General features: G+C 33.6%; 1 protein-coding gene across 3 annotated transcripts in view; it reads right to left on the minus strand.

The window, feature by feature from the left end:
- Window positions 1-16,103, minus strand: part of LOC125075749 (FH1/FH2 domain-containing protein 3) — a 73,596-nt gene that overhangs the window by 36,736 nt on the left and 20,757 nt on the right. The window contains exon 1 of one of the 3 annotated variants that reach the window (XM_047687461.1): window positions 15,260-15,382. The exons of the other annotated variants lie outside the window; for them this stretch is intronic. The gene's annotated coding sequence lies outside the window, so the exon portion shown is untranslated. Of the gene's footprint in view, window positions 1-15,259; window positions 15,383-16,103 lie in introns of those variants that run through there. 3 annotated transcript variants of the gene reach the window in all.

Raw genomic sequence — 16,103 nt, forward strand, 5'->3', positions numbered from 1 at the left:
TTATGAAGACATGTTCTTAAAAGATTTTAATTAATACTTTTTGGAGTTATGAATATACAAATATAAAAACTTTTTAAAAGTGGTCACGAACGATGTTTGTAAGATTTTTTTTCTTCGGATAATGTATTTTTATTTTATAATTAACCAAAATTTTCATAAAGTATATTATATTAGTGATTCCGTAGCATAGTTACATACATAAACGATTATGGTTACAAATAGCGAGCAAGTCCCGTATTATGGCATATTTTACATGACCCCATGGTTAGTCTTTATTTCTCGGAATGGGTGGCGCTATGGGGTTTCAAGCGGGCTATGGGAATCTACGACAATGCTCATTTCTATAAACGCGACCCGTATTCAATATCTGTTTGATTAAAACAATAAGAAACTTTGTAAATAGTCAGTTGCATGTGTTTTAACGGAACTAAATACCCGGGATATTTAGTTAAATAACAACATACTCGGCTTGATATATCGTTAGATTTAGTATTCGATTTAAATATTAGTTTTTATTTAAGTTAAAGTAAAAGTTAGATCCAAAGTTAAAGAATAGAATTAATATGATTTTTAATTCATAATACATGTATGAAAAATTCCCACATTACTTAATAACTATACATAATATACTAAACGAACAAACAAACAAACCGTTGTCTCTTACACTTGTTAACCGATTTTTTTTCTTTTGTTTTGTAATAATTTGCTAATTTGCAATTATGATTCAAGTTATTTTCGAACTATCTAGAATGATTGATCGTTAATATAACAACAGACAAAATAGTTTTTACAATTAATTTTAATTTAATTCATATGTATTATCTTACCGTACCATTAAAATAATATATAGCAATTGACATAATTGTCATTATCGTCATGTCATTCTATTATAATATTGCAGAAGTCATAAAATATATTCACACAGGTTTCAGTAATAGATTGTTATTGATCACCGCGTCACTTCAACACCTTGTTTTATAAATAGTCTCGCCTTGCATTTGCAAAATATCGATTGCTATGCGTTTTACGATTTAAGAACAAGGAAAGATTTTTATGTCGTTTAGACTCAACTCTTAATAATATTCGCTCAGTGGTCGAAATTCGCACCGGACACGGCGCACGGACCGCAAGCATTATATAAAATTTGTCGTCATTTATTTTGTAAGCTGTCTTCTGATTAACTGATTAAGTAGTAAAATGTTAAAAATACTTAAGAAACAAACAAATAATTACATTAACCATTGTGTTATATTACACTAACCAGTAGTGCGCGACGCGAATTGGGCTGCGAGCACATAATTTTTGATTTTAGGTATCTCTGTATAAATGAGGATGTTGCTTTTATTTATCCATGAAATAATGACCTCCCGACCGATTTCGGCAACGGCGTCCACTCTCGAAGGAGACCAGCCTACGAGGGAGAGTACACGGCAAATCCACACGATCCGATAGAGTTCAAATGTGAGATCAAAGCCTGATAAGCCCACCAAGACAATGAGTGTAAAGATTACCAACTTTCAAGCTCTGGGTCAAATGAAATCTCTTCTGGATTGGAACCTAGCATATGCTACCATATAAGCTAACCACTAGACCAACTGACTGACGAGACTGTTTTAATAATTATTACAATATATTCTTTGAAACACTTAACAAGGAAAGTATCGGAAGGAACGTTGCCTCATTGAGTTTATTATCCGTTATTTAATAAATTTCAAGGATTTACAGTTTATCGCAGACATGAATCTTAGAAAGGCTTAATTATGAACAAACCGCGAAGGTTTTGTTAATATGATATTTTTTCATAATTCACCCATTTTCATTAATAACGAGTGCAAGCGGTGAAATCGAGTTGATATACGTGTCGATTTTCGATAGTACGTGTCATTTCCTGCGTCGCTCGGGAGTGGATCTCGATAATAATTATCTTAAAGGTGGGAATTTGTCATGGTCTAATCGATGTTTGTAGAGGTCGGAACACATCATCGTTACGAGTTCTTATTACTTATCTGTTGAATTTAAGTTTAGTGATGTTAATATGTTGTTGATATTAAAAAATGGTGGACGTTTTTAATGATATAAACAGAAGTTTTTAAGATTATTCGTAATGACAATATGAATGTAATGATGCGTATAGAAAAATATTCCGTAGCTAGTAAACTCGATAGATTTTACTGAACGCTGCATTGATTTCGTCAAAAAGCAATAAAAGATAAAATTAAGACAGTTCCTTCGACGAGTTACGTAAAAAAAAAACAAAAGACACACGTTGTGTTTTTCTTGGTAGACAAGAACACCGTTATTATCAAAAGAAATTCGGCTTTTATATTAGGAATATACCGATCTTTATGACTAATCGTTGACCGAACCATTCGGTAAGAAAATATATATTTTGAAATGTGTGCGAAATATACTGAAAATAATCGTAAAATTTTAACTATTTGCTATAAAATGCCTTCCGCGTTGAATCTTATATAACTCAAAAATACTGTGGCATTGATGTAGAAATAAAATATGAAATGATTTTTTTTAAATAGGCGTAAATATCAGTAACAGTCAGTCACTCACGATTAACAGTTTTATGAAAGTCCATTTTGTTTCTAGGTTTAGCCATACTTTGTGTGACAACTAACAGAGAATATCTACAAACTGAAAAAAAAAATGAAATAGTTCATTTAGGGAATACAAAATCGTCAAACTTATACCACGCATCTTTAGTTTCTGAAATAATTATTAAAAAAAAAAAACCGATTTTAATCAGAATTTAAGTCAGAAACGGGCAATTAGTGCCACATTTTTTACTACAATTAATATCTAAGCCCTTAACATTTAAAATGATAACATGGATCACATCGATCGAGTATTGTATCGATTTACTCGTATACGTGATTAGGTAAGACCAATTTTAAGTTTCAACCATGGAAGGATGAAACTAGTACAGCACAAGCAAAATTTCGTAAGAATCAGCGAAACAAAACGGATAAAGATCTAATGTTTAGCGAGCGTAAATATATTATATCTCTAAAGCGATTAAAACATTGCAAAGTTGATTCTCGTTCGACGGTGATGCAAGACTTGCCCGTTTACGGCTACCTCACTAATCATAATTATAACAAAGAATACACCTCGTTCGTTCACCTAATTGCGTTTTGATTTATTACTAATTCTCCTCCTAAAATATTGACGCATTTCTCAAGCCCTTCTATACGATCTGCAATAGCTTAAGTTAGTTTTTTGCAAATGCCACATTGTATGATAATGCACCGACTAGATATGATTGGATTATTTTTATAAACATCAGATGATAACGGAGCCACGTAGAAACAATACACTAAAGCCGTGTACACATTGTAAGTAAACACTCGGATAGTATTTATCTATAAATATCTATTCGACAGGTGTGGTCAGCGTGACAAAGGAGAGTGACTCATGGCTTTATTTTAAGACGGGACACAAGAATGGGGAACATTTTACACTATTACCGCGGGCATTTCCCGTGACCGCCGAGTTGCATTGTTTAAAGAAAATAACTACTAGAGTACATGAGCCCTTATTCTTTTGTAACGAGGATTAATGTAAAGTAATTTGACTGCACCGTATTGTACGGGAATAAGGTTTAAATTATACAGAAATGGACTACTTAAATCACGGGCAGCTTGCAATGGACGTAATCAGAGCCATTGCGACCACTACATTGAGTCTCTATAATACTGTGTATTTAGTTCTTAGGATCTGCAGTTATAAATGTAGAACGAACGAGGAAATTAGAATCATTTAAAGATGAGTAAATTTTGGTAAATATACTATTATCAATTGGCATTATGCCGTACATTTCATGCTGCAAAATATTTAAAAAATATGGTATGCCATCCATCATACATATATTATATATAAATTGCCTTAAATAAATAAGGTCACACCAAATACAGATAGTACATCACAAGGTACTCATTAAGATATATATTTTACTATTTCTAGTGCCTGCAAGCACTAGAAACAGCACCCAAAAATTCTCAAAAACTACTGAACCGATTTGACCGAGCACTGTGTCGCGAGGCGATATGTACAACCCGCTTGTTGCAAACGTTAGCGCGATTTAACTACGTTCAGCGCCATCTAGTTTCTTCACAATTCAATTCCAGCCGTATGACTACGTAAGTCCTTAAAAAAATGTTATGACCTTGAAAAATGGAAAATAAATAAATTATAAGAAATATAAACGAATAATAAGTATAATTAGGTTAATTTGACGATATTATACCAATTTTTAAGTTATGTACAAACCTAATATGAGTAAACCACAGATTCATTGGCAAGAATTTCACAATGTGATGTCATCGATTCAAACGTAATTGCTTTATAAGATGAATGTGAAAGTGTTAATTTGTTTTCAAATCACGTAGGAATGTCTGTACGTCGTCAGGAAATTTTTCAAATACACCGTTCACAATAACAATTAATTAAAATAATTAAATATTCGTTTTATTGTATATAACTTTTAATACGAGAGGAAATTTTAGTACTAGTTAGCTACAAGATATTATCCAGCCTACTCAAGGACGACTGATCGATATGATGTGCGTTTTTTTTGTTTAGAACTAGCGACCCGCCCCGGCTTCGCACGGGTGCAATGCTGACACTAAATATACCACAGAATATCTATATATCTTTATGTTATGTAATGTTTACAGCTTTTTCTATCAGTTCAGGACCATATTGAACTATATTATATGCACAGCATATTTAAGGCGCCTAGCTGCATAAGGGTTAAAATGCAGTATTGCTTAAAATCGTTTCGTAAAAAAGTAGTAACTTTACAAAAAACTTTACTAGGATAAACAATGGTTATTGTGGGTTATCTCTAAGAGAGAGACATATATTATTGTTGTTGTTTTTTTGTAACAGCGAAAAAAGTGTTTATTTACGATATCACATTAGAAACTTATAAAATTGTCAGTGTCTCTCTTCTATATTATGCATGTACCTATTATACATATAAACCTTCCTTTGAATCACTCTATCTATGAAAAGAAACCGCACCAAAATCCTTTGCGTAGTTTTAAAGATCGAAGCATACCTAGGGACAGAGACAGTGGGATGCGACTTAACGGACCACTCGACGGTCAGTGGTAATCACCTAAGCGGTGATAACACGATAAGAAACAACCACTCCTTCCCTCCTACTGTATACTTTATGCTGATGATTGTGAATCACTTATATTTTAAATAGGTCATCAATACAAAGTATGTACTTCGTGGTGGGACAAGGGGTGGTACTGGAGAGGTGATCATGGCAAAAAGTCTGACCATCTAATAATACCACCAGGTATAATTAATTTAAATTGCATTAAAACTAAATGCTAAAATACTTTAATTTATTTCGATAAATATTGTGTTTTCATATTTTCCATATTTTTTTGAAGTATGGTATGGTATGATTGTGTCATGAAACTGCGATGATTTGAGGAAAAGATGATTTCTATAAAAAGTATCCAGTTTTTTATTTACCATTTTCAGATAATCTTCTTTATAGTTAAACAATGAAAACCTACTAATAATTTTAAGAGTATCACAAAAACTATCCACTGTATTATTCCATGGTGTTTTAACAAATATTTATTCCGTAAACAAGTCTCGTAGGATACACAAACATATTCGGATGCGCCCACGCATTCCCCCGAACTATTTTCTCACGTGCACTAATATGTCACTCCTGCTCATTAGCATACTGCTAGAAAAGGATGGGTTAATACGTTATGTACATTGTGCTTTGGTCATTATGACCTATTTGTGTATGCTGCCCGCTTGCTTCGGGGCTCACTTCGCATTTGAGGACGTTATGATTGTATTTTAAATGACAACAGACATGATGACATTTTGTCATGTGATGCTATGTTACAACGAGATATTCAGAGAATAGTTTATACAAAGTCCGCCAAAGGTCTCGTCTCTTGCTTTTAGTGTATATTGTCAGGATCGTCTCTATTAAACTGAACTGAAACGAGTTGAATCTTATTCTTTCCTAAAACTCATACGAGCCAAAAAATTCAATGTGTGTTATGTCAAGGCTGCAAAAACTATGTTTTATGGTCTTTTATATTAAGTAGTTCAATAAATTATGATAGTATAGAAGCCAGCTATTCAAAATACTCGTATACTCGTAAAATTATGTATGGTTGTAGCATCGTCGACATGAATTCTATTAAATAAGTTCTTGGTAAATATTTATGATGAAGGTCTCCGGACAGATTACGGCTACAAATGCGGTATTTAACGGGAACTAGCCAATTGTGCAATTGTCCTGGAGAAACTATCTTGTACAACATAATCTCATAATCCGAGGAGAATGCCATTGTACACGACCGGCAAGAGTTCACGTGCAGAAACAAGTGCATAGGCACTTATGCACTTTTCGTGGTACAGGATATTAAGCTTACAACTTCTAAACTCTGGGCTGCTATCATTAGCAGAAAGAAAAATCTCAGAATCTTGGAACCTGCAGCCTTATACACTAGAGCAACGGGAGATGGTCATGTACCAATAATAATTATCCTCATAATAGACTATAGACATGTTCCTCGTGTTCGTCGTTTTGGAATTTAATGCGATATATATTATTCAATCAAGACATTGTGTTCTGTGAAATTTTAGACTATCTAGCAATTTATGGGAGAGAATTATAGACAGCATTAGCAAATAATGGGACAGATCCGACATTTATCTTGCTGCAAGCGTCCTGCAGCGTTTATGAATAAAATATTCATCGCAATCGGTTCTCTGCGACCTAGTGGAGTGGAAAAATAGTCGGGACTTGTATGGGACACGTACTGGGTCTTCAATGTTCGATTATCATAAAGTGGGACAGCGCCATATCGCATTTGTCTTTATAAATTACTGTATCTTATTTAGTATGAGCCAAGACTATCGTCTTATTATCTAACTTCACATCACGTCCAGATAACTTGCTAATTTCCTGGTATACGAAGATTTTCATAGTATATTGCTCCGTTAAAGCGCAGTACTTCGCTAAAGATAAATACAAGACATAATAATATTGAGTAATTGATTTTTTATCGCCGTGACCAATGTACACTGTGTATACAATGACTTGTGGTTAAGGCGTCTGTGTTGATATCCTTTCCCAAGCAAGAGATGAATTAACACAAAATGAATAGCATGAGATCTCAGTACTCTTATTTCTGATTTGAAGTGCTGGAATTAACAGTTTCACCAAGAGGGGGGCAAGTGCTGAACTACGCATTGGATCTGTGCCACCATAGGCTTCGAATGACGTCCACCGTGAGTTCTTCTGTGAGACCGCATCTCGGCTCAAGGCACACATGTGTATGAAGCGCTTTGTTGTATCAAATCCCGCAATCCTCTACTCACTGAGTCAATTCGCGGTAAAATTGTTTTAATAAGAGAAAGCTGTAATAAGTAATTTATAGGACAAATAGATAATTAAAAAGTAAAAACATATTGATTATGTTTTATAAAAATATTTAAGCGATACAAGTTATTAGGAAAGATTATGTTGTCTTATGTTATCTCTGTTCCTATATGTGTACGCATGTGTGTGTATGTCGTACGAAATATAAAAAACAATCTACAATTATAAGGATTATATTCCAGCTATTTCCTAGAACATTTCTTTCCAATAAATATCTGTAATAGAATATCTAGAAGTGTCTAGATTTCTATGTTCAACTTGGTATCTAAAGTGTATGAATTATCTCGTGCGTGGCAACTAATATTGGTCACTTGTGGCTAGCGGGTCGCTGTCTGCTCCAGTGCCTTAAGCGGTTCAGAGCAACTTTTCGCCGAGTATTTTAATCCGCCTATGTTGCAGCTAAAGTGAACAAAATTAAAATCATACTTTATTTGAGTAAACACTTATAAAGTGCCTATTTGTGAGATTCAATTGAAGATTAAGTTGCCCTCGGTTCAAATTGCACATATCGCTTTTACTCTCTTTATCAAATAAAATAAATTCAAAAATCGAAAATAATCGTTATTATATACCATATACTAAGCCCATACTTCATATCAACTATACATTCTTGTATTGTGTAGTAAGTTGTGTATGTATTGAGAATTTTAAGCGGATATTTTATAGAAACAAATCCTAATAAATGATCTATGATATTCTCAAAATACTTGTGAATATATTTTGACGTAACTGTGAGTATTTCTTCTTCAAAAAACCATCCCGATAGGAGTCTCGAGCCGTAAGATTTTAAATAGACCGGACACTTATATGCGACTTATTGAGCGACCAAGATAATTTTAAATTTCTATGTTCGGTATGCAAACCATTTTACAAGAGTATGTATAATTTGTGTTTATAATTCATCTCCCGCTCGGCGGTGAAGGAAAACAACGCGAGGAAACCTGCATGTGTCTAATTTCAACGAAATTCTGCCACATGTGTATTCCACCAACCCGCATAGGAGCAGAGTGGTGGAATATGCTTCAAACCTTCTCCTTGAAGGTAGAGGAGGCCTTAGCCCAGCAGTGGGAAATTTACAGGCTGCTAATAATATAACATACATAATATAATATTATGTATGTTAATAATCATCAATCTGACATCTCACCTTTGTAATCACAAAGGTGAGATGTCTGATGTTACACATCATATACGATTATTATAAGTCTAACTCGCTTGTTTTTTTCATAGCATAGACAGGGGGATGGTTAATCGGGCCACCTCATGGTCTTACAGCGTGTACTGGTGTACAGGTCTTACCCATGGGTACTAAGACAATATGTCCCTTGTTTGGTTTGCTTTTTTTATGGTTCACTCAACCTCATTTAGACCGGTATACAACAATACTAAGAATTTTTAACGAGTCAAAAAATTGCTTTTGTAAATATTAAGTGTAAAAAAATTCAGTCAAATAACAGTCTCGGTTTCAAATGATGAAAATTATTTTCAAAATTAATTGAGTGACTGACACCACAATAACATGAATCCTTGTATTTTATTGAATTAATGTATTTTAGAACAATTAAATTGCTTCGTATGTAATCCGGTGGCATCGTACAAATTCAGCACATCGTGCATCGTAGCGAAAACTATTTCAATAGAATAACAAGTTGGCATTATATTAATCATTTAAATAAAATAACACTTTTACTTTGCTTGCTATTTGACAACCTTATTTATAATCGGGGCACTTCTAACGATGCTACAATTGTCAAACTGCGATAGGTAATTTAAAAGAATAGGAACAAACAAAGATGCTTTGGCTGCTGAAATTATACCACTGCTTTTATATTTAATATCTGTTTTAGATAGATTTTAGGCCAATGACCTCGAAAGTTGACAAATGTACGTATTTTTCACGGATCTTTTCCATGCTTTGTACTTTTTACGTACCTCGCGGCAGAATGGCGATGCAACTAACACAATATTCATGATATTAATATACACAGACAAGACAACGACAGTGGTTGGTATTTACTTAATTATATGCAATAGCTTCGAGTGTTTGAAACGGGCATTTATAAAACAAATTGCAAGCGGTTGGAACCGCGGGGCAAAGCCAGTACCCGTATATCGTGCTACAAAAGCAACCTTATCGCGAAATCACCGGAAACGTAAAGCACAAACTTAGCAGTTGTCAGACAGGGCGACTGAAGAGAGTTTACAACCGTAAAGTATAGTCATGTACTGGGAGGAGAATATAAATGTTATTATTCAAAATAAGTAAGCTATTTGTTTATCCGCAACACATAGTCCGCCTGTTCTATGTAGAATTTTTTTTAGTCATTTCGACAGATGGTTTCGGAGAGTAATGAGGAAACTCAAGTTAAAAGGCTAAGAATTTTGTGAGATCAAATTACAAAACAATGCGGAAACTCGCTCGTTTAGCATTTAAGAGAATCGCTTAGTTTTTTTTTATGCAAAATACATGTACACTAACGAAGACATCGACTTACTTGTGTAGTATATGGTCCAAGCTTTTGTTAAATGGTTCGATTAAATAAAGTTAATGACACACACACACTTGTAAGAGCATTCGTAATTACGGCAATTATAATACTATTCCTTTTTAGTAACTTGTAAAAACAGTTCGGCTCTTAGATGGTATAAATAAATGTAATTTTATTTTCGACTATTTTGGACACCGTCAAAGTATCCGGTTAGGTTTTTATTCACTCAGACTTGAGGAGCAGATGCTTAAATTAATTTAGAGTTTATAAGGTTGCCTGCAATTACTGAGAAACGGGTAAAAAATGAAGCCCTAGCGTATCCCAATCGTTCCGTATAAGGGTAATAATCCACTCGATAGCTAGGATGTATTGCTGTTTTGGTACTTATGTATGCGATGCTATAACACAAACAGAGATGCAAGATCAGCACGATACTAAGAGAAAAGGATGCATAGATGATTGGCTGCGCTGCAATGCGCTACGTCCCCGTCGACGGTGGCAGCCGCCGAGGTCAACGCCTCGTCTCGAGACCATCTCGTCTCTATACTCGTATTCGTTACGAATTGATCACGAAACGCAGTTTTTGTTATGTCAAAAATTGATTAATGAAGTGGGAAATTTGTGAAAAAATATATGGTTGCGCAAGGGTCTAAATTAATGAAGCCCAATACACGAACGAACGAACAGCGATGACTGTACTGCTGCAGTAGTATCTGTTTGTCAATATAGGTCAATGTATAGAGTTGATAATCTAGTCTAGAAAGAACGAGGTTCAAAAGATTTCCCAACAAACTCTCCCCAGGTCACCGAGCGAACGTATCCACATTTCGTAACTGGATAAACTGATCTATTAATCAACTATTTGGTGACAAAATTATTATTTCAGCTCAAAATCGAATAACACAGATTCCGATGCCAATAGTCATATAACTAATCACTTACAAGTATAATTTAAGTAGCCTGGTAACTGGACTAAATTTGGCCAAGGCGAGTTTAAGCTAACTCGACTATCAGATATCGGTGGGCACTTACCTAAATCAAGATTTTATCAATAAATAAAGATAACTAGACTTTAAATACCGAATCGTATGAGGATCATAAAATTGATTTTTTTGTATGTAGAGTAATCTTCGGAACTAATCACCTAATACTAAAACAAAAAACTGGTACAAAGCTGTATTATTCTTGAGTGGGTATGAATTATATTTATGTCAATTAAATAAATTACAATCGTGCGAAGCCGGGGAGGAGAGCCGCTAGTAACTAGATAAAAAATCAATAGCATTTTCAGTAGCTCAGAGTATATCGATTGAATTTTTAGTCGCAAAATATAAACGAATATTGATTCAAATAAATTGCTACAACATCAGATTCAAGATTTAAAAGATTTCTTTGAAATTATAATATTGTTATGTAGGTTATATTCCACCCAACAAAGTACAAGTGTAATGGCAACATAAATATAAAGATAAATTAACTCAATATTATTATCAAATATTAGTCAAATAATTCTGATAGCATACGCAAAACGGATTTACCTATATGAATTAAAATTGAAGGCTCATTGATCGCCCATTACGTCATCGACTGCCAATCATAATTATAATTACAATCAAATTAGTTAATCTCACTTTGATCAGAGTTTGAAAAAAAAACAGACAAATCTCGTAAATTTCTGGTGTTACGGCGGGCGGTGTACCTTTGAGATACTAATTCGTTCATATCATTACACGATACAATGTACAAATATATTCCGATACAGTATCCAGCGCGTATGCTATGCACCGCAGTGTTTCATAAAGGGGCCACTAAGAAAGACGCGGCCTCGTTAAAAATTCACCATATGTACAAGTACAAGTGCAACCCCAAGAAGGCAGTCCAGATCGACGTGAACGCCATCAGACGATCTCGATAATCCTTCGGCTTTCCGTTGGTGAAATCGCTCATTAACAAGCTTTCTATTCTTTTGTTAATTCATTACAAAAACCCACGTGCTATCGTAATTGCAAAGCGGCCGAGTCCGTTTTGCGGATACGAAGATCTTTAAATTATCCGTCCCCGTTTAAGATGATAGCGACGTGTGATCGAGCCCCGTTTCCAATGGACCAGTTTAACTCGCTGTAATTAATTACTTTTTTTTAACTCACAATGCCGAGACCTTGATGTATAAACACTACTTTTTAATTTATTTATTAATACATTTTACAGGGTTCTTATTTTTAGAGAAACGAATTTATTTGTACTCGTATATGTGAATTGTCTATTAAATATGGCTGATTCTCAAAGACAATACACTATTCCTGGTGTTAAGAATTAGATATATTCTTTAACAAAAACCCCCAGTTATGTTAACAATATGATATATGCTAATCTTTATGTTTAATCAGCTTTTGCGACCATAATTACTGCAAAACCTTATTTATACATTAACACGTTTCGTATGTTAATAAAGTATATACCTACCTATATTATTTACGCCTAATCACCTGATGATTTCAACAAGAAACAAATGACATAAGGCGTAACGACATCGCATCCCATTAATAAATTTTTGGGCTAATTTAAAATATGGACTGAAAACAAAAAATAGTTATCGATCTTATCTAAATGATTTCATCAAACTGTTACGAACAAGTGTACGGTTGATAGTTATATTGTTTATTTCATAAAGTGTACTTTAATGACTTAATAAGAAACCATTTAAATATAAATAAATAATTATAATGACCATTTTTTATCTGGTTCGAAGAGTATTGAATGAAAAATGATCTCTGCACTAAATATCAGAATGGGTCGCCAGACGTTTGACAAGTCCAATTTCTATCGACCGGTTTTTGCAAATAAAGAAACCTGTCACGTGGTCTGCGTCTGGGCACCAAACGTGTATCGGTGACATCGGTCAAGACGGTTTCGACACATAATGTGCACTGGCAATTGCTTGCGATATTATTATATTCTATAACTTTAGATCGGGGATAATTTAATTCATTATCTTTTAACAACTGCGGCGGCATACGGCCATAGACCTCATAAGTCCATCATTACTAAGCTGATGTGCGAAACATTACTTATATTTTGCTTACCGGAATTCAAGGTATGCTATTGCGATGAGTTTCATCAAAATCTATAGATTGGTTTTCGCAAGGCGAGCGGAGCAAGAGACAAAGTGCGAAAAACTATTGCTTACGTTTTTTTTGAAGTTTTGTAAAATTAACTAAAATAAGAATTACTTGTTGGTAGGGCTTTGTCGGGTAATATCAGTAGAATATAACGTTATTTAATGTTTTCATTGTATGCAACAGTCTTAGTAGCAGTTTTGTATACGAATAAGTAGAAGAAATGCTGTTTTCGAAGATTTCATATGTTGTTTTCAAATTAGGGGCAGAATTTAACCGAGACATGTTGTGACAAGTTCTTGTCACTTGAATTAGGTTCTGTGTTACATATATCAAACCAGTCGTGTGGGTGGACCGAACTGTGACTGCTCACTGATTGTGAAAAAAATCTGCAATTACTTCAAAAAAATTAATAATTATTTATTTTTGAAAACAACTAGAACCTTTCAAAATGTTCTGTCAAAATTAATAAATAATGTGTAACTATTAATTTGTATTTATAGAAAATATTAACAGCCGGGACATAGAACCCTGTAGATGGTACCCAACTGTCACAGTATGGCTCCAAGTAATAGTTAAGATCATAGTATTGGGCGAAGAATGGCTTGAGCTGAGGATACAGAAGTTCCTATACGATACGTGTGCAGATATAGAGTTAAAATAAAAATCAACGCCCCATATTTATAATCAAGTCACGATTCATATATTTTTATAAGTTGAATAAAAGATAAATTAAAATAAAATACGTAAATCAAACCAAAAATAGGAGTTTTAAGCCGCCCGAGTACCAGCGTTTTACATAAAGCTGTAAAGAGAGATATCTCAAATAAAGTTGCATTAATCGGAAAGTTGTCAATACATAATTAACGCTAACTTCGCTCCTCCCTAACCAAATTAGAGTCGACTTTACCAAAAAATAAACTCTAATTTTGTGTTTCATTCATTCATTCATTCATTTTTTTTCATTTCAAATCGGTTATCGCTCAGCCCGGCAATAGTTTGATTGTTTCCAAGTCTTCACACAAGCTTGTTATAAATCCTTATCGCTCAGCTGTTGTATAATGTGTTAAGTGAGATATCGACAGAATTTTATTGCTTTTCAAATACAATCGATTTTCAATTTATTTCTAATCTTGATTTAATAAAAAAATGTCTAAAAAAATATAAATTGAATTTGGCACCTTGATCCTTCTTCGCAACCAAATTTTTTTTTAGTCTAATTGTCAATACGTCTGTACAAAATACTTCCGGTGTGAGAGTTAGGGGTCGTTATTAAATAATAAGTTGGATTAAATTAAAATTGGAAGATCAAATTAAGAACAGTAGAATTAACACCTTGGTGTAACATAATAACATTTACGTCAAAATAATGAATTATCAATTTATCATTGATTAATTTAGTTGATCGTACAATACTGTTAATACCGCGTACTTATCAAATATTTACTTATAATGTGACAGAAAAAAATATACGAACAATAAAATGGTTTAAAGGATATCCGCAAAGGAGCCAAAAAAACTGCTTTGTGAACTAACTACGACACGTTTTCGTCAACGGATGCGCTGGGCACAGGTGTTAAGGACATATTGATAAAGGATAATTCGCTTTATCTCGTATTCGTTTAAGGCTAAATTTCCACGATCAGTTTTAAATTTTAATACGACAAGGTTACTTGGATTTGTTTTAACTAAATTCCTGTAGTAAATCATAATTTTTACAATAAATATCAATAATATATCAAACCTATTTATGATCATAAAAACGTATATTGTAAAGTATCCAGCAATATATCTTCTTAATTTGACATTTAGTAATAAATTAATTAATTCCGTTATATTTATAAATTAATATTGAGAATATTATTTTGATAGAGCTAACGATAAGATATTCAGCCACTAAATTCAAAACGTAATGCATATATTATATCGTAACTGACTACATATTTTTGTAAATAAAGAAACATACATAATAAAGTCCAAAAACACGTTTACGATAATATTTACTTGTTGCAAATTACTATATCGAAAATGTTTTTTATAATATAAACACGATAATAAAGTTTATTAAAGTTGAAAACAATGGCAAAATAATTCACCACAGGGCATCGTTAGCTCGAAAATAAAATGAAAAAAGTAAAAAACCGGCTTCGGGTAAACGTTACTCATTAAACGTGATCGAGAATAAACGTATAAATAAGAAACACTACCTTCTTGAGATCGGAGCAAAGTCTTAAATCACAAACTCACTGCATTATTTGTTTAAAACTTTTTTGTGTGACGGATACCATGACGACACACTGTCGTGTCGAGTCGACACCGACTTTGTCTGAGGCTTATGTGAAACTGAAGAGGTTGTTTCGACTTGCGAGACAACTGGCCACACGTCTCAGGTACAATTTTCACGTTGCTATAACCCGGTCGAGTTCCGAAGACTTTGTTTGTTTACTACGTGGGACTCGGCGTAGGGCTCTCTTACACGGTGAGGTTATTTTAAGAAGAACATTGTATCATATCGTTCAGTGCGGAAGAAAGAGATGAATAGTGAATGACTACAAGCCTTCGGATAGACCGACGACGTCGGTACGTGCGTAGACGTTGTATTAGGTATACCGACATACAATTTAAGTGCATTTTAAATTATTCGAAAATCTCTCTAAATCATTTTAAAAAAATGTACCTGCCATTTATATTTAGCTATTTATAAAAACAACAGGAATAAAAGGTAATATAATTAAAATTGATTTTAATTTAATTTTAAATTATTTTCATTGAGATGTGAACATAAGGATAAACAAATTGTGTTTGAATAAAATATAAGTTCACTTTGGTATAATATATTCAAATTTTTATATTCGTTATAATATATTTGAATTAGCATATATTATTTAAATCGTTTATTAATCTGGAGACGAACGACAAATGTTCGTTTTATTCATTGGCCGTGACGTCAGCATCTTAAAATGTGAGTACCGAGCCACGCACAACACGCCGCGCCGTCTCTCTCCGGCGCGCTGTTCCCAGAGGGAGATTCAAGGATAACAGTGCCTTCCT

This window comes from Vanessa atalanta, chromosome Z, assembly GCF_905147765.1.
Source record: "Vanessa atalanta chromosome Z, ilVanAtal1.2, whole genome shotgun sequence".
NCBI lineage: Eukaryota > Metazoa > Arthropoda > Insecta > Lepidoptera > Nymphalidae > Vanessa > Vanessa atalanta.